The sequence below is a fragment of the Silene latifolia genome, chromosome 1 (genome assembly GCF_048544455.1).
Source record: "Silene latifolia isolate original U9 population chromosome 1, ASM4854445v1, whole genome shotgun sequence".
NCBI classification, from domain to species: Eukaryota; Viridiplantae; Streptophyta; class Magnoliopsida; order Caryophyllales; family Caryophyllaceae; genus Silene; species Silene latifolia.
Genome location: NC_133526.1, coordinates 174497842 through 174518479, shown reverse-complemented (window position 1 = coordinate 174518479; position 20638 = coordinate 174497842). Strand labels below are relative to the sequence as shown.

At 40.7% G+C, this 20638-nt stretch overlaps 1 non-coding gene across 1 annotated transcript; it reads right to left on the bottom strand.

The window, feature by feature from the left end:
* Positions 1-8891: 8891 nt before the first annotated feature.
* On the bottom strand, positions 8892-8998 carry LOC141620079 (small nucleolar RNA R71). The gene has a single exon (XR_012531878.1). It is a non-coding gene; the product is annotated as a small nucleolar RNA R71 (small nucleolar RNA).
* Positions 8999-20638: the final 11640 nt, after the last annotated feature.

The window sequence follows — 20638 nt, the reverse complement described above, 5'->3', positions numbered from 1 at the left end:
CCTCTAAGAATTTGATCTGCAAATCAAAGACAAGAAGGGCGCAGAGAATGTGGTAGCTGATCACCTGTCGCGATTATCGCAGCAGGAGGGAGAGGATTCCTTACCTATTGATGATTCTTTTCCCGATGATTCCTTATTTGCTATTTTTTCTAGTACTAACCATGATCCATGGTATGCAGATTTAGCTAACTACGTTGTCAGTGGCGAGCTGCCACCCGACCTTTCTTATCATCAGAGGAAGCGGTTTCTTTATAATGCTAAGCAGTATTTCTGGGATGACCCTTATTTATTTAAGGAATGTGCAGACGGTTTCTACAGACGGTGTATTCCGCAGTAGGAGACCAAAGTAATCTTAGAAGGATGTCACTCATCCTCTTATGGTGGTCACCACGGTCAGTCGCGAACCGTGGCTAAGGTACTTCAATCTGGTTTTTACTGGCATACTTTATTTGCCGATGCTAAAGTGTTTGTTTGAGCTTGTGATGCTTGCCAACGCTCTGGAAATATATCTAAGAGACATGAGATGCCACAAAATGGCATTCTAGAGGTCGAGGTTTTTGATGTCTTTGGCATTGATTTCCAAGGACCATTCCCATCTAGTAAAGGTAACAGGTATATATTGGTAGCTGTAGATTATGTGTCTAAATGGGTGGAAGCGATTGCCTTACCTAAATGTGATGCCAAGACCGTGTTAAAATGTTTAAAATATTATTTTTCCCCGATTTGGTGTCCCTAGGGTCGTCATTAGTGATGGGGGAATGCACTTTAAAGAAAATAAACTTACATCTATACTGTCTAAAGTCGGTGTCCAGCATCGTCGTGGTTTGGGGTATCATCCCCAAACTAGTGGGCAGGTCGAGGTCTCTAATAGGGAACTAAAAGAGATTTTGGCTAAGGTAGTTTCTAAATCAGGGAAGGATTGGAGTCTTAAATTGGATGACACATTATGGGTATATCAGACCGCCTTTATAACACCAATTGGTGCATCACCATATCGGTTGGTTTATGGGAAGTCCTGTCATTTACCTGTTGAACTAGAATATAAGGCTTGGTGGGCTATTCGTGAATTAAACTATGATCCTAAGTTATGCGGTTAGAATCGTTTATTGTAGCTAGATGAGCTGGAAGAGTTCAGGCTAAATGCCTATGATAGCTCGCGCATTTATAAAGAGAAAACGAAGAGATGACACGACAAACGGATCATACCTCGAGAATTCCATGTCGGGCAGAAGGTGTTGCTGTTTTATGCCCGACTACGCTTGTTTCCTGGTAAGCTGAAGTCCAGGTAGAGTGGGCCTTATACAGTGACTGCTGTCACTAAATTTGGGTCCATTGAATTACAAAGTTCTGAGGGCGAAAGGTTTAAAGTCAATGGCCAATATGTGAAGCATTACTACGAAGCAAATGACTTGGGTGGCAAAGTTGAAGTTATCTACTTCGACAATCCAGATGAGCCAGATAAATGAAGTCAAAAAGGTCGTGCGGGACCTCTTAAACCTATGCTATCCGGGAGGCAACCGGCTTGTAATTTGTTGTAATTTTGTTTAAACTTTTTGAATTGTTTTTGTGTGCTTTAAATGCTAGTTTTGCAAACAATAGGATGAATATTTAAGCTATTTTATTAGTTCCGTAGAATTTTTGTTGCGTTTTACAGGAATCTCACGTGAACTGTTTAATCGAGAGCTTTCCTTCCTCGATCGAATGTTTTTGCTACTCAATTTACTCGATCGAACATCCTTTCTTCTCGATCGAGTACTTGCAAAAGAGGCCTTTTCGATCGAGAGCTCTCCTTCTTCGATCGAGCAACTTTGATGCCCATTTCTCTCGATCGGACACTTTGTCCTTCTGATCGAGCCCTTCTACTATGATTCGCGTGCTGCGACGATAGTGGGCTATTTGCGACCTCCCATGTTGCTGGTCGGTTTGGGGAGGCCCCCACTTCACGTTATCCTGTAAGTTTTCCGAGTCCCATTCTCCTTTTCTCTTCCGTTTGCATTTCCTTTCCCTATTTTTGGTACAATAAGGGTATTGTAAGGTTTGGTTTGGGGAGGTATGCATCCATATCTGTGTCTGCATGTTGTTTTACTGCATTTCAGTTTACACGTTTATTTATTTTCGCATGCATTGTTGCTTTAATTCAAAAATATCATAAAATTCAAAAAAATTAATTTCACGTTTTTGCATTTAGGTTGAGTCGGAACGTTGAACTTTTACGCTACTTTGAGTCTTTTACCCTTGCCTTGAACATTCTTATCATTTTGTTGGCATGATAATGTGCATAATCTACGATTTTTTGGATTAAACTTATCTGAATGAATAGACTTGACTCTATTATTGGCAAGCTACATATACATTCTAAGATTTAGAGCTTAATAAACTGGTGACATTTATGACCAGTTTCATATAGGATATGAGTAGTACTCTCTATAAGGCATGTAACATAAATTTGCACGTGCATGACGCTCTTTTCTCGGTACCTGTATGCATTTGGTTTGCGGTGGTGACACACGTGGAGAGGTAACTTACAACCCTTCTTTCATTACTACCAATAAACTTCATAATAGCCAAATTTGCCTTTTGACCCCTTAACTACACCCAAACTTAGCCTGCCCAGTCAAGTTAGTTCAGTGGTTTTTGCGGGTATGCTGTTATCCTTGTCTATTTGGCTCGCTTTGAAAGATTTGAAGTTGGTGGTATGAATTGAAGAAATGAATCGGAAAAATAAAATAAAAAAAAAGAATGAAAAAGAAATATGAAAGAAAGAAAAAAATGATGAAGAAAAATATATGAAAAAGATCGTTGAATAATACTCCCATGCTTACCATTACTTTTTATAGGGAGTCCTTTGTTGATGTGAGTGATGACCTGCCACGATGGCACAGTTCTTCATTTCTATATTAAGTAGCGAAGCGGAATGAGTTTACTATTTGGTTATGGTTGTACTAGCTTGACTTTACCTCCACTTATCCAAATTTATTTTGCCCGTTCTTACCCAATAACCTCACCTCACATCATATGTAAGTCCTCAGCGTGTGTCTTGGCCCTGATTGGTTGGAATGCATATGTACGGTCAGTGGAAATCGGTTTCATGTCAGTTGCATGCATGTTCTTATAGGTCGAGTTAGGTGAGCGTCTTTACTTCTTTCTATCTCATTAAATTATACTCACCTTGTGCCTAATTTGTGTGATGAGCGACCCGCGAGAGTCCGATAGTTACGAGTCTTGCATGGTCGACGGTTCAATAGTTTAAAGCATTTATTTAACTCGTTTGCACTTGCCTATCGCCACTTTGTTAGTTGTTGCATTAAATTGGTTTGGGTGGACAATATGTAGCTGATGAGTTGGTCCTGTTCCATTAGTTGTCTTTAGTTGCATTCATAGTTTGCTTGGAGACAAGCAAAGGTTTGGTTTGGGGAGGTTTGATGCGCGTATTTTACATAAGGTTTTTCTCCTATATTTACACGCATTTCTATGTTATTTATATGGCATCTAGCTACAAATGTCCCCCGAATATTCTACTTTGGTTTATTTTATATTAATTGCAGGTATGAACCAGAAAGAAGTAATATTGAGCCTGAACCCGTCCCATTCGCATGCATTTTGGAGCAGAAGAATTGGAGCTTGGAATCTGTCACTTAGAGATGCGTGAAGTAGCTTCAGAAGGTGTTCAAGAGCTCACCCGTACTAATATAGCTTGATCGACCAAGTTGCCTGCTGGAATTGGTCGATCGAATGCTTTAAGTTGCTGGAGTTCCTCGATCGAGTTCTCCCTTTACTCGATCGAGATTGCTGTTTGTTGAAGTCCTCGATCGAGTACTCGTGTTACTCGATCGAGAGGTTTATTGAGTTCGATCGAGTAGTTTTATTCTGCTCGATCGAGAGGTTTACTCTTATACGCATATTTTAGTTAATTTTCGGATATTCTTTTTGTAACTAGGAATAAATAGAAGTATGACGGCAGTCATACGAGAGGGCATCTTCTTCTCTTCTCTATCATCCTTTCTCTTAGAACTTTACTTTCTAGACCTAACTACTCCATTGCTACTCTCTTGTATTCGGTATTTCTAATCTTTATTTTAATTGATCTTTATTGCAATTTTATTCCTGTTCTTATCTTTTCTATTGATTTCTCTTTCTCTTATCTCTCATCTAATTGATTGCTATGTTTAATTTATTTGTTTTGTTTATCATTATTTCTTCAATATCTATCATGTATAACTAATCCCTCTATGCTAGGACATAGGGGAGCCATGGTAATTAGGGAGTTATGAATAGGTGATTAGGGTTTGGTGCAAGTTAGATATGTGTGGTTAATTAATGCAATTAACTGTAATTATCTGCTTGAGTCGACGCATTTAGATGATTAACTTTGTTACACCTTGACCTGGATCGAAAGATTGGAAGGGGTAAGACCTACAGTGAACATTAGAGCATTCTAATGAGGGTGAAAGCTAAGTTAGTAATGTTTTAAGGCGAATAGTGGACCGAAAGGACCTTTTCACTACCCTGCAGGCCAAATTTGTATTGACCTATGACTCTAGATTGGACTCCCTGAGTATCATGGTGAACCGACTGTCCTAGCTGTTTCTCTCTATTTGGTAATCTCGTTAAGATTCTACTTTATTTCTCTTTACACTTTTTTTCTTATACCTCCGTAGTTTAGAATCAAAATATTCAAACCCCCAAGAAACAGTTACTCAGACGGGCTTAGTTTAGCATAAATTTTTCCATCTCCCTGTTGATTTGATACCCGACTGCCTCTACTGTATTTATTATAGACCGGATAGTTTTATTTTTGATAGGGTTGCGACAGCCGTGTCAGTTATAAATAACATGCGATTTTATTTTGTAAATATATTTGATATTAAATAAATAAGTGAAGGTAAAATTCAACTTTAATTATAATTCAATTAGACCGGGCTAACAGGTCAACTAGGTCGGGCCAGTTTGGGTTGGGTTCATTTCGAGTTTGTTGGCTTCAGGTCGGCCAGCTTATTCGGCCTCAGGGTCGTTTCCGGGTCAACAATTATCAAATTATTCATGGATATTAATCAGTTTGCAACAATAAACATTCGGGTTGGGTTATAGTGGGTCGGTCAATTCGAGTTTCGGGTAAAGCTTGATTATTGAGTAAGGTTATTCGGGTCAGGTCAATTTTGCCAGGTCTAAACTCAATCTCATTTCTCACCCAAACCCATCTTCGAATCAATCTCTTTCGACATCTCATTATTCGTTTAAAGAACATCATTCCCTCCCAATTCAACTCTTTTCCCACCATAAAACAATGCATACTATTCAGTTTAAATTCAGTTTGATTCCGTTTGAAAATGTGTCTAAAATGTGTTCAAATACCATGAACATGTGTTGGACACTTGCCTAAATAAATAATGAAAGTTAGTGTAATACCACAGGTTTCGGTATAGGAGTTACTCGACCGAGTGGGCCTTACTCAGTCGAATAAAGTGTTGGGTGTTATTGGTTTGGGTTCTGGTGAGTCATCACACGATCGAGTACTCGTTGTACTCGACCGAGTACCCGGTCGGTTACGGGTAATTTCCGGAGATTCGATTAAAATAGTTGAGGGGTATTTATTATATTTCGTCAGTTTCTAAATCATTTTACAATCCCTAAAAGTTTACTACGACTCTCTCAACTCTCTTAATCACATTCCAAGCAAGGATCAAGCCTTTATGATTCCGGATTCATCTAGCGTTGCATCTATCGTTGTTTTAAGTCTCTAGTTCTTCTACTTTGGATTATATTGAGTTATGGTAAACCCTAGTTTGGGTTAATTTAGGGATTTAGGGTTTGGTCATCATATGTGTGTTGATTGTTGATTATCATTGTTGTAGGTGACGATGTGGTATTCGTTATGCATTTGTATGATTGATTTCAGCGTGGCGGATTGCGAAAAGGTAGGGTTTCCCTACTCGGTTTACTATTTACTTGTTATAAGATTATGTGGTAATTGTTGTACGATTGATTATCTGCTGATTGTTATTGGTGTATTGGGGTTGGTGTTGGTGTTGTGATGGTTGATTGGAATGTTCGCGAGGTGCGTCCTCGGGTGAGTGGAGTCACTTGCGGGAGTGGCTTCACGCTCTAGTTTTGCCCTCTGTGGAAACCGCCACAGAAGGGGATGTGCACATTAATGAACAGGGTTATCGCTCATTAATGAGCGGGGGCTTAGGTGGGGATTGGCTGCGGTCCTCCACTGGCGGTGAGGATTATCTGTTGCGATGGGTAATCTGGCAGGGCTACACACTTTAGTGTGTAGTCAGTTACGATATATGATTGGAAGTTGGAGGTGGATGATGATCAGCAGTTTGTCTTTTCGTACTTGTCTTATTATACAGTAACTAACCCCGTTGTTGTTTTATAAAATCTGTGGTGATCTATTCGGGGATGGTGAGCAGATTGTTATAGGTGATAATGTTTACTAGTTATATATGATTTATTTGCACCGAATTTCTCTTCTTCTTTTATGCATTCCGACTCATCTCGAGTCGGTTTTGTGTGCTTTCCTTGTATTTTGTGCCCAATTCCCGTACCTGTGATTAGGTGTACCCTCTTGTAGGAATCAAGGCGATTATAGAGGAATTGGGGCAAGGAAGGCATTTCAATGCCTTAGCATGACGAAAAGGGAGATGAGGAGCTGAGTGTAGTTCTCTGCCGGCAGGCCGGCAACTGGTCCACCGGCAGGGGGCATTGCTTTGAGGAGAAAAGGAAGAAAAGAAGCCAACATATGTTCTCTGCCGGCAACCGGTCCACCGGCAGGGAACACACGCCCAACACTTAGGATTTTTGAAGAAGTTTTTTGTGAGCAAAAATTGGAAGGCTCACTGCCGGCATAGCTAGCCGGCAGCCGGTTAGCCGACATAGAGCAGCAAGACTGAATGAAGTGAAGAAAAGAAGTCAAGGTAGAGGTATCCTCTGCCGGCAGGCCGACATCCTGTCCACCGGTAGAGAATACAGCAGGTCTATTCCACATCAAAATTCCAAGATGTCGCTGCCGGTTGGGGTAGCCGGCAGCCGATCTGCCGGCACAGGACGACAATCGCGATAAAGGGCTTTGCTTCTTTCTTTTCCTTTAATGCAATGAAACACTATATATACCCCTTCCCTAATCAATTGTAAACACAACCCTAGATCTGAAAACTTTCCCTAATTTATGTAATCTTTCCTTAATCAAAGCACTAATCTTTCCATAATTAATATTAATCATTTAGTAAAATTAGCTTAGTAGTAGTATTATCAATTGTTTACATTTGGTCTCTTGGATTGTATTGGGAGATATTGAAGGATTCTCTTCATTAATTCAATCAAAGCAATCATCTTTACTCTTTGTTGGTACATCTCTTCTCTTATTTACTTGCTTAATCAATTGTTTACATTTTAACTTGTCTTTTATCATTGTTGAAATCTTTACCATGTCATCTCCTTTGATTGTTTGTTCTTTTTCATTTGTTTGTTTGAACAATTTGGACATGAGTGAGTAGTAATCCTTCTAGGGCTTAGGGGGAGTCTTAATGGAATTGATGGGCATGACTGTGTGATTATTTGAGTCTTTGGTGAAATTGTTTATCTTTTTTAATCTTGCACACAAGGTGTTTGATGATTTGCATGAGTGAAAGCTTGTGCCTTTTTTCATTGTTGCTTAATTCCTCTATTGAATGAAAGTTTGTGGTGGTCTTGTTGTTTGCTTAAGAGAGGTGTGATTCTTAATGAAAGTTATTGGTCACCCTTAGGATAATCAAGACATTGATTCATCATCCTAGGATAAACTCCCACGATAGACCCTTTAAATCATCATGTTGCCCCTTAAACCATTTAGATGAACCCGAAAGTCCTAGCCTTTAATCAATCGTATACATTTCCTCTCAATTGCTTGTATTAGTTACATCTAGTAGTTTAATTCAACTCCCTTCCTTTCATAATTGACTAGACTAGACTCCTATTTAGGCTAAGTAGAAACCCCTCCATCCTCGTAGTTCGACCCCGATTTACACACTAAATTGAGTTTAAATAATTGTTGGTGATAAGAGACTTGACCCTACCTACATCTTACTCATCAAATGGCGCCGTTGCCGGAGATGGCGTTAGGTTATATTTAGTTTATCAAGAGTCTTTGCTTTAGTCTTATCTCAGTTGTTAGTTTGTTTTAGTAGTTGAGTGTTTCATTGTAGAGTGTGTGATTTCTTGCCCTCCCCTAGTGTGTAAAGACACTAAGAGACTAACGGTTTATTGAGTGCATGACTAGAAGGAACCACCAAGCTCTACTCTTCAATTCCGACCCCGAAAGGCTTTTTAGAACCTTGAGGACAAGGACACTTGATAGAGTTCGGAACCTTCCACAAGCAAACATTGATCAACCAAACTCACACACCCTACAAAACATTGATACCACGACTACACTTCAACCAAACATCACAATTGAGACTCTACTAGAAAATCCATTTCATAACTTCCCTATTCCAAATATCCCACCTCAAACACCACCCCCTCATATACCAAATCTACCACTACAAATGGCTCTACGAGATCACAACCGGCCTAACCATAATGATTCATGTAACTTTATTAATTTTGGCACTTTGGCTCCCAACAACTTTGAGATGCATCCCGCCCAAGTCGGGTTGATTGAGAAGGATTTGTTCGAGGGGCATATTGAAGAAGATGCCCATGCTCACCTCCAAAAGTTCAAGAGGAAGGTCTCAATGATGAAGAAGAACGGGGTATCCGAGGACACTCTAAGGATGATGTTGTTCCTATTCTCTTTGACGGGTAAGGCGGACCAGTGGTTGAATATTCACCCTCCGGATACATTCACAACATGGGACGCTTTAGCTAAGGCGTTTATGGCCAAGTACTACCCGTCATCCAAGACCGCCATGCTTCATAATGAGATTCATACTTTTCAACAAGAAGACGGGGAATCCTTGGGTGAAGCTTGGGATCGATATCAAGACCTTATTGCTAGTTGTCCCCATCATGGAATCCCAGAGTGGTACATCACCCAAACATTCTTTCAAACGTTGTTGCCTAGAACTAAGGAGAAGGTAAATGCGTCCGCGGGGGGAGGATTTGATCATTTCAATGATGAAGAAGGCACGACACTAATCAAGAAAATGGTGGACTCGGAAGCAAATTATGGGTCAAGAGGAAACAGGCTTAGGAGAAATGGCAAGTTCCCTAAGGAGAACCCCTCCAACTCCGAGACAAATGTTAAGCTCGACTTACTCACAAAACAACTTGAAAAACTACAAAGAAACCAAGTGCACCAAGCCACAACCTCACATGGTCCACCCATGGAGGAAGTGGTTCAAGCTTCAAGTTGTGAGCTTTGTGGAGGGAGCGGTCACACCTTTGACATGTGTGCCAACAACTATAATGGTGGGTATGAGGATAATGTCCAAGATGTTAATGCTTTACAAAGCTATAACAACAATACAAGACCACCAAGACCCCCATACAACAACCCCAATGTCTACAATCCTAACACTAACTTCTACCATCCGAGTTTAAGGAACCACCCCAATTTTAGCTACAAGAGTTCCAATGTTCAAAACCCACAACACCTTCAACCACAAGCCCCAAATAATCCACTCGGTTTTTCTCAACCAAGGGGAGGGTTCTCCAACCAAAGAAGTAACCCCGGAAATCAAAACCAATGGCCAAACAACAATCAAAACCAAAATTATGGGAACCAACCACAAGGGTACCAAGATTTTGGTGGAAATCAAAGCAACCAAGGGTTTTATCAAGGGAATCAAGTGAACCAAGCTAATCAAGGATTTGGGCAAGGGTATGCTCAAGGGTTTCAAGAACAAGGCCAAGGATCAAACTTCAATAACAATGGTCCTAGAGGTAACTTTCAAGGGGGACAAAACAACAACCAAGGTTCCAACACTCGGTATGACTATGGGTTCCCTTTACCCATACCCAACCAACCTTATCAAGAACCCCAAGGTGATGTCTCCCAAAATGAGCTTTTAAAGATGATAAAGAACATGCAACTTCAACATAGTCAAGAAATGGCTAATTTTGCTAAGGCAACTCAACAAGAACAAGCAAACTTGAGGGCTACTTTCCTTAAAGACATAAGAGAAATGGAATCAAGGATGGCCTCTCATGCTATGGCTAACGCTCAAAGGCCGCCCGGTGGTCTATTAGCCCAAGGTCAAAGCTCCAAGGACGCCTCAAATAGCCACAATGCTCATGCGGTAGTTTTGAGAAGCGGTTTAGAGCTTGAGGACCCCTACAAAGATCTTGAGGTAGAAATTGAAGGGGATCCCAAAAGGAATGGAATGGAGATGAGTGGTGAAAAGGAAAATTCATCCATAACCCCGTCGGCTAGAGTGAGTGAAGCCAAGAAGGGTAAGGAAGCTTGTGAAGAGTCTTCAAGTGGGGGGAATTCAAGTGGAAAACGATGTTGATGGATATGTGGAAGAACTTCCTTATGAGGAAGAAGCAATTGAAGAAGTACCTTTGCAACACACCAAAAAGGTAACAAAGAATTCGGTTCCTCCAAAGGTATCTTCCAATTCTCAACTTGTGTCTAATATTCCTTATCCCTCAAGAGCCATTAAGAGTAGAGAAAACTTTAAGTATGCCACGTTTTGTGATATGCTTGAGAAACTTGAAGTCACCCTACCCTTTACGGAAGTGATTATGAACATGCCAACCTACTCAAAATTTTTAAAAGATATCTTGACCAAAAAAAGGGTCTTGGGTGACCAAGAGATAGTGGCTATGGAAGAGGCATGTAGTGCTCATATCCTTAACAAAATGCCCACTAAACTTGGTGACTCGGGAAGCTTTTCAATCCCATGTGTAGTTGGTGGTGTTCATATATCAAGAGCTCTTTGTGACTTGGGAGCAAGTGTGAGTGTCATTCCTTTAAAAGTTGCAAAGAAAATTGGCATTCAAAACCTTGCTCCTACCACCATGACTCTCCAATTGGCGGATAGGTCCGTCAAGCACCCTATGGGGGTGCTTGAAGACGTACCCATCAAGGTTGGAAAGCTTTTAATCCCCGCCGATTTTGTTATCCTTGATATTCCGGAGGATAGCCATACCCCCATCATCCTAGGTAGGCCATTTTTGGCTACCGGAGGAGTGCTTATTGATGTCAAGAATGGGCGGCTAACCTTCCAAATTGAGGGCAACAACGTCGAATTTAACCTTCCACATTTGATGAAAGGACCAAGAGTTGAAAGGGTAAGCACTATTGAGGTGATTGATGAGATAGTGCATGAAGTAGCCCGAGAAGAAGTGGAAATGGAAGAGGTTTTTCAAATCTCCTTGCATGATGAAGATATGAAGGAAGATCATGAAGTTGATGAAGAACTTTTGAATAAAGTGGAGGGCTTTCTCCCTCCAAAGGTACAACTCAAACCCTTACCCCCCCTCACTCAAGTATGCTTTTCTTGATGAGGGGGAGGCTTATCCGGTGTTCATAAATGCTAAACTAAGTAAGTCACAAGAAAGGAGGGTTTTACAAACTTTGAGAACTCATAGAGGCTCACTCGGGTATAGCATAGATGACATCAAGGGCTTAAGCCCGAGTTTATGCATGCATAGAATTGTCTTGGAAGAGGGGAGTCAACCAAAGGTAGATGGTCTTAGGAGGATAAACCCTAAAATGGCCGAGGTAGTTAAAAATGAAGTGTTGAAATTACTTGAGGCCGGGATTATATATCAAATAACGGATAGTAAATGGGTAAGTCCAGTTCACGTGGTACCAAAGAAGGGAGGGGTACAAATGGTTGAGCAAGAAGACGGGACCACTCTACCTACTAGACCGGTGACGGGATGGCAAATGTGTATTGACTATAGGAAACTTAATGCCGCCACCCTTAAAGACCATTTCCCAATCCCCTTTATAGACTAAATGCTCGAGAGAGTTGCGGGTCATGCATATTATTTTTTTCTAGATAGTTACTCCGGGTTCTTCCAAATCCCCATTCACCCGGAGGACCAAGAAAAGACGAACTTCACTTGTCCCATAGGGGTCTATGCATATCGTAGGATGCCATTCGGGCTTTTCAATGCGCCCGGCACCTTCCAAAGGTGCATGGTGGCAATCTTTTCGGACTTTCTAGAGAAAAGCATGGAGGTTTTCATGGACGATTTTAGCGTCCATGGAGACTCATTTGATCATGGTCTTGACAATTTGACTAATGTGTTGAAGAGATGTGAGGAGCACAACCTCGTCCTAAATTGGGAAAAATGCCATTTTATGGTAGAGGAAGGGGTTGTCCTCGGTCACATTGTCTCTAGAAGGGGTATTAAGGTTGATGGTGCTAAGGTTGCCGTTATAGAAAACTTGTCACCTCCTTCCAATGTGAAGGGAGTGAGGAGTTTTCTAGGCCACGCCGGATTCTATAGACGTTTCATTAAAGATTTTTCAAAGATAGCAAAACCATTAACTTCATTACTCCTCAAAGATGCCCCCTTTGTATTTTATGAACCTTGTCTTGAAGCTTTTCATAGGTTAAAGGAAGCATTGGTCACGGCTCCAATAATCCGGGCACCGGATTGGACTCTTCCTTTCGAGATCATGTGCGATGCTTCGGACTTCGCGGTTGGTGCAGTCCTTGGGAAAATGGTGGATAGGAAGCATCATGTGATTTATTACACAAGCAAGACCCTTAACCAAACACAATGTGGCTATTCTACAACCGAAAAGGAGATGTTAGCGATTGTTCATGCCGTTGAAAAATTTCGACAATACCATGTTGGGTCTAAGGTGGTGGTTTACTCCGATCACACCGCCTTGAGACGATTAATGGTTAAGAAAGATGCAAAGCCCCGACTTTTGAGATGGGTCCTACTTCTCCAAGAATTTGATTTAGAGATCAAGGATAAGGCCGGGTCGGAAAATGTTGTAGCCGACCACTTATCAAGATTGACCATTGAAGATCATGGGATACAAGACAAGAGTGGACCCATCAATGAGTGGTTACGGGATGATGGACTCATGGAAGTTAGCATTAAAACCCCTTGGTTTGCGGATCTTGCAAACTATATTGTGAGTGGTTTCTTACCGGATGAAACGGAACAAAAGGAAAGGCGGAAGTTGAGACATGAGGCCAAGAGATACTTTTGGAATGACCCACAGTTGTTCCGCAAGTGCGGGGATGGAATGTTCCGGAGATGTGTTTCAAGAGAGGAAGGTTTGGAGATTGTCGACCGGGTTCACAATTCCGCTTATGGGGGACACTTGGCCACCTCAAGGACCGTTGCCAAGATCCTCTAAGGTGGATTTTATTGGCCCTCCATGTTTAAGGACATCCACTACTTGGTTAAATCTTGTGATGCTTGCCAAAGGGTTGGGAACATTGGAAAGAGGAATGAAATGCCCTTGACAAACATATTGGAAATTGAGCTTTTTTATTGTTGGAGCATAGACTTCATGGGACCATTCTCCAACTCTTGTGGAAATGAATACATCTTGGTTGCGGTGGACTACGTGTCTAAATAGATTGAAGCGGTCGCCTCTCCCCCCAATGATAGCAAGGTTGTGATAAAGCTCTTCAAAAGCACGATTTTTCCAATGTTCGGAACACCAAGAGTAGTCATAAGTGATGGCGGATCACATTTCCGCAAGAGTACTTTCAAAGCTCTACTAGAAACACACAGAGTGCGGCATAAAACCGCCCTTGCCTACCACCCTCAAACTAGTGGGCAAGTGGAGGTTTCTAACCACCAAATTAAGGCCATTTTGGAGAAAGTCACAAACAAGAGCCGGAAGGATTGGTCACAAAAACTCCCGGATGTGCTATGGGCATTAAGAACAGCCTACAAGACACCCCTTGGTACCACCCCCTATAAGCTTGTGTATGAGAAAGCTTGTCATTTGCCCGTTGAGCTAGAACACAACAAGGTGATACCGTCGTTTCAGTACCAAAAATAAATACCTAGCTACTACTAACAGAAGTCAGCTGTAAGTAGGATCGATCTCCACAGGGAGGCGGTCACTATCTACTTGTCTATTCGGTCTGTCTAAGTCACAAGTTGGGGGTTTTGAGTTGTTTGACTAAACTAAATAAGATAAAGCAAGAGAAATAGAAATGAGAGGAATTAACAAGCAGGGGAGAGAGGACTAGGATTTCGGGTCATCAATGAACGTCAGTCAATCGTAGTTAAGGTCATAGATTAGTCGATGTGTCGGTCTAAGGGGCAATGAATATCTCATTTCGGTCTCAATTCGCCCTAAAATGCTATTAGCTTAACTTTCGCCCTCACTAAAGCATCCTATTGTTCACTGCAGGTCTCACCCCTTCCAACCTTTTGGTCTAGGTCAAGTCTTACCAAAATTAAAAGGCTAATTGCATCGATTCAACTAGCAGGATACAATTATAGCAGCGATTAACAACATAGACTAAAACAACAACGACAACCTATAAACCTAATTAGCAATTTAACATTAGTCCATTGAATCACCTAATCCTAGAAGAGAGAATTAGCTAGACATAAATAAAGAAAGAACAAGAATAAAGGGAAGAAAAACAATAAGCATTAATTAAATTAAAGAAAAAAAGGGAAAGGAAGAAAGTTACAGTAGAAAAGGATCCGGAAAATAGGAGAGAAAATAGTATTCAACAGTAACCAGAGGAAAAAGTAACGTGTGATGTGTGTGGAGAGTTACAAATGACGTATCCCCTTCCTATTTATAAGAAAAATAGGATTTTATTTAACCTAATGACGGATTAAAGCTAAAAGCCTGAGCCCATAAGAGAAACCACTCGATCGAGTGGTTTAAAACTACTCGATCGAGTAAACTAAAGCTCAAACCACTCGATCGAATAGAAAATCTACTCGATCGAGTAAATCCTAAAATGCAACTACTCGATCGAGTAGAAAAAGGACTTGATGGAACATAATTGTACTCGATCGAGTACTTTCCAGCGCACAATTTCCTGTTTTGCGCACTGAACTTCAAACAGCTGCCATTTCTTCGTTACTTAGGCAAACAGGGCGATTCCGGTGGCGTTGAAAAGATAAGAGAACAAGCTTTCATCTCCAATTGGCATCACCTGAATATCAGTTGTAAAACTAGAGATATAGCTCTTAAAAGTAGGCACTAGAAATTTGAAGTTCTTCCTTTGCTCGCCTAGCTATTTTTCTTCTTTGCGCATCTCAAAATAGCTACATTCCCGCTCCAAATTCACTCTTCCTCCAAATGCATGCTAAACGGACGGTAAAAGGCTCGATTTCACTATTTTCTAGTTTATTCCTGCAAATAAGACAAAACAAACCAAAGTAACATATTCGGGGCATTTCGTAGCATAAAAATACGATAATAGCATAGAAATACGTGCATAAAAAGGCCAAAAGGGACTATATAAAATGCACGTATCAAATCTCCCCAAACCAAACCTTTACTCGTCCTCGAGTAAACTAAATGCAAACTAATGGAACGGAAAAGATAACTCAGAGCTAGCTATTAATGCCCACTTAAACCAATTTAATGCAAGCTAAAATCAACAGTTACAGCTATACTGGTCATTACGCAAACGAATTATAAGATGTCCATAAATTAAGCTGACCTATCAACCCTGCAAGACCAATAAAATCGGACTCTCACGGGGTCACTCTTCTCTCATGAAGAAAGGGTGAAAATATATGTATAAGAGAGAAAGAGAAAACAGTCACTCACCTAGACTGCGACCTACATAACATGCATGCAACAAAAATGATAGACGATTCAAGTACTACACATACATTCCAACCAACAATGTCCGTCACAGCTGAGGGCTTACAAATGATATGGAAAGGTGAGGTTCAGGTGAGAAAAGGCAAAACAAATTATGAGAATGTGAAGGTAAAGCGTCAAGCTAGTTCCTAAACAGGATCATATAAGACCGTCCGAATCTCAACTGACTGAAAAATCAAACACAAGTGCCCTTCTTTTGGCACACATCTCACTAATCTCATACACAATCTCCTCAAAAATATGGAGTAAGAACGGAGGAGTTAGACGGTCACAACTTTCCTTTTTTAACACCGTCTAAATGAATCAAATGAAACAAATCAAAAAATTTTCAACTCTTTTCTACGTGAAACATAACTTTTTTTTTTCTTTTTTTTTTCTTTCTTTCTCCTTTTTCACGTTTTTTTTTCTTTTTCAATTCTTTTTTTTTCTTTTTCTCCTTCCTCTATTTCCACCAACTCCATACAAAAAGATACGGACCAAACTGCAGACGGAAAATCATACCACAAAAGACATACTAAACTAGCTTGACTAGGCAGGCTCAGTTTGGGATGTAGCTAATGGGTCAAAAAGGCAAGATTTGGCTTATGTGGAGCTAAATGGGTGAAAAATATAAGGAAAAGGGGAAATTTTCAAGCACCTCCCTGCATGTGACACCAACCACAAACCCGAATGTGTGCGTTTGATAAGAAATCGAATTTCATAAATGTGCAAAAGTAATAGACATGTTATGCAAGGAGTACTACTCTCAATTACTATACAAACCGGTCATGGATGTCACCAGTGATATGGCTCTAAATCTCAGAAATTATAGAGTAGGTTGCCAATTTATCAGGTCAAGTCTAAACAGTCAGCTAAATTTGAACAAAAACTCGTAGATTATGCGTAAGACTTAGCTAATAACCATCAACGAAAGTGCAAGGCTCAAGTAAAAAGACAAGTTAATGTGCAATTTCATCACGGAAATCTACCATTCCGACTCAACCTATATGCTAAAATAAACGTGAATTTTTTTGATTTTCGAACTTTTTTTTCTAGAACAATGCATATGAAATATGAAAATTAAATGTGATAACAGGAATGCAATAAAAGTTGAATGCAGACACAGATATGGATGCATAACCTCCCCAAACCAAACCGTACAATGCCCTCATTGTACCCAAAAATACGGAAAGGAAATGCAAACTAAAAAGGAGAGAGTGGAGATGCGGAAAACATACAAGATAACGCGAAGAAGGGACCTCCCCAAACCAGCCAGCAACATGGGAGGTCACAAATAGCTTCATAGTGGCGTCATAGGAAGCGATCAAAGCAAGAAAACTCGATCGAGAGAGCCGATTATTAAACAAAATAAAAACTGAAATGTTTGAAAAACAACTAAAAATAAAATCACCGGGTTGCCTCCCGGGTAGCGCTGGCTTCAGTCAGGTCTCAGCTCGACCTTTTTTTCTTCGAGCCTCTCATTAATTAGCCTTGTCAAAACAGCTCAAAGCGTGTAGCAACCGATCAAACAGCTGCGCATGTGCTACATAAAAATGTAAGTAGCACCACAGTAGAATAGAAGCATAGGAAATAAAAATATATAAACATTTAAGTCTAATAAATTTCCTATGAGAGCTCCTAAATTTATCCACGAAGTATAAGAGCTCAGGAGCAATTAACAATAAATCAGGGTATCGTTTTAGTTTAACAGATTTAAGATGACATGAACGGTGAAAAACTATTAAATTAATTAACCAACTAGGAGGGGGTATAGCATTAAAATACGAAGCACGAGTCAAATGAGGCGATGTACTCTTAGAACCAACAATAATAAAATTATCGTTAACTACCTTGGGTTGGTTGCTCTCAATGTCGGAATCACTGATAAAGGAAGATATTACCTCTTTCGTGCTGAGAGCAATCACTGACTCAGCTGTCTTCTCGTCACCCTCCTCTATGGAATTCGTCCCGTAAATCGCAGCCTCAAGTGCATCCAACTCGTCTTTAAATAGGGGAGATTCAGCGTATCCATTATCATCATAAAAATTGTCATCTAAAATGAACCCACATGACGAATCAATGCTCTCGCTGGCCAACTCAGCCGATCGAGTAGAATTGTTACTCGATCGAGAGCTTCCTTCACACAAACCATTCGATCGAGTGGTTAAATCTACTCGATCGACTTCCTCATCATAGAATTTACTCGATCGAGCAATGTGGACTGTTCGATCAAGTGGGTTAGGCTGGACCGTGGTGAAGTGCTTGAGAAAAGCTTCATCTTCATTATCACCTTCAATTTCCGAGTCATAAATGTCTTCATCATCACTAGACAACTCGGGCCTTTCATGGGAAAGACTATTGACAGGAAACACAGCATATTCCGTCTCTGAGTCGCTAAAATCCAACTCGGCAGCTAATTGAGCTACTTGAGATTCAAGTAGCTTGAGGTGAGCTTCCTTAGATTTATCGCTTTCTTGCATTCGAAGCATAAGTGCTTTTAATATAGACTTCAACTCGGCAGCCCCTTCATTCTCTTCAACGGGAGGAAGGGTTTGTTGTTGCGGTGGCCAGACAAAAGGAGGCTTGTGATAGCCTCGTTGATAGGGTAGATGTGGCGGCACAACTACAGAGGAATGGATAGCTCGTCCACGGAGCCTGAACTCGTAGACCTCGTCATTTTCTGCCATGCAAAAGGCTGCATTGTGCTCAGCAGCACCACATCTCCCGCAGTAAATCACCTGTTGCGCCATATAATGGAACATTGGTGACGGGTCAAAGGTACTCAAGCCTTCCCTTTGACGATCTTTCACCTAGAACTGTCTAGGTAGGACCTGTAGGGCCTATCAAAACAGCACTAAAGAAAAAGATTAGAACGGCCTCAAGGGAGAAAGTCCCTTGAGGCTAAAAACAGACAAAATTAAACAAATAAATAAAGTAGTTGCCTCCCCGGCAACGGCGCCAAAATTTGATACCGTCGTTTCAGTACCAAAAATAAATACCTATCTACTACTAACAGAAGTCAGCGGTAAGTAGGGTCGATCTCCACAGGGAGGCGGTCACTATCTACTTGTCTATTCGGTCTGTCTAAGTCACAAGTTGGGGGTTTTGAGTTGTTTGACTAAACTAAATAAGATAAAGCAAGAGAAATAGAAATGAGAGGAATTAACAAGCAAGGGAGAGAGGACTAGGATTTCGGGTCATCAATGAACGTCAGTCTATCGCAGTTAAGGTCATAGATCAGTCGATGTGTCGGTCTAAGGGGCAATGAATATCTCCTTTCGGTCTCAATTTGCCTTAAAATGCTATTAGCTTAACTTTCGCCCTCACTAAAGCATCCTATTGTTCACTGCAGGTCTTATCCCTTCCAACCTTTCGGTCTAGGTCAAGGCTTACCAAAATTAAAAGGCTAATTGCATCGATTCAACTAGCAGGATACAATTATAGCAGCGATTAACAACATAGACTAAAACAACAACGACAACCTATAAACCTAATTAGCAATTTAACATTAGTCCATTGAATCACCTAATCCGAGCAGAGAGAATTAGCTAGACATAAATAAAGAAAGAACAAGAATAAAGGGAAGAACAATAATAGACATTAATTAAATTAAAGAAAAAAAGGGAAAGGAAGAAAGTTACAGTAGAAAAGGATCCGGAAAATAGGAGAGAAAATAGTATTCAACAGTAACCAGAGGAAAAGGTAACGTGTGATGTGTGTGGAGAGTTACAAATGACGTCTCCCCTTCCTATTTATAAGAAAAATAGGATTTTATTTAACCTAATGACGGATTAAAGCTAAAAGCCCGAGCCCATAAGAGAAACCACTCGATCGAGTGGTTTAAAACTACTCGATCGAGTAAACTAAAGCTCAAACCACTCGATCGAATAGAAAATCTACTCCATTGAGTAAATCCTAAAATGCAACTACTCGATCGAGTAGAAAAAGGACTCGATCGAACATAATTGTACTCGATCGAGTACTTTCCAGCGCACAATTTCCTTCTTTGCGCACTGAACTTCAAACGGCTGCCCTTTCTTCGTTACTTGGGCAAACAGGGTGATTCCGGTGGCGTTGGAAAGGTAAGAGGACAATATTTCATATCCAGTTGGAATAACCTGAATATCTATTGTAGAACTCGAGATATAACTCTTCAAAGTAGGCACTAGAAATTTGAAGCTCTTCCTTTGCTCGCCTAGCTGTTTTTCTTCTTTGCGCATCTCAAAATAGCTACATTCCCGCTCCAAATTCACTCTTCCTCCAAATGCATGCTAAACGGATGGTAAAAGGCTCGATTTCACTATTTTTTGGTTCATTCCTGCAAATAAGACAAAACAAACCAAAGTAGCATATTCGGGGCATTTCGTAGCATAAAACTACGATAATAGCATAGAAAAACGTGCATAAAAAGGCCAAAAGAGACTATATAAAATGCACGTATCACAAGGCTTGGTGGGCTCTCAAGGAGATGAACTTTGACTTTGATGCCACCAGAGAGGTTCGCTTCCTCCAAATGAATGAGCTTGAGGAATTAAGATTGGAGGCTTATGAGAGCTCCAAAATCTACAAGGATCAAACGAAGAAATGGCATGATGGCAAAATCATGAAGAAAGATATATGTTAGAGACCTTGTTCTCCTTTTCAACTCCAAGGTCAAGGTGTTTCCGGGCAAGCTTAAATCAAGGTGGTCGGGACACTTTAAGGTGATGCGAATATTTCCTTACGGCGCTTTCGAGCTTTGGAGTGAAGAAGGTGTAACCTTTAGGTTCAATGGTCAACGAGTCAAGCGCTACTATGATGGCGACAACCAAAGACCGATTGAGGTGCTCTATCTCGGGGAACCCCTCCCCGAGGAGAGGGCAAATTGAAATTTTTCTTGAACAAGACTTGGTTTGGTGGAGTTCCTCAAGAACCACCACTTGTACATAGCATTCATAT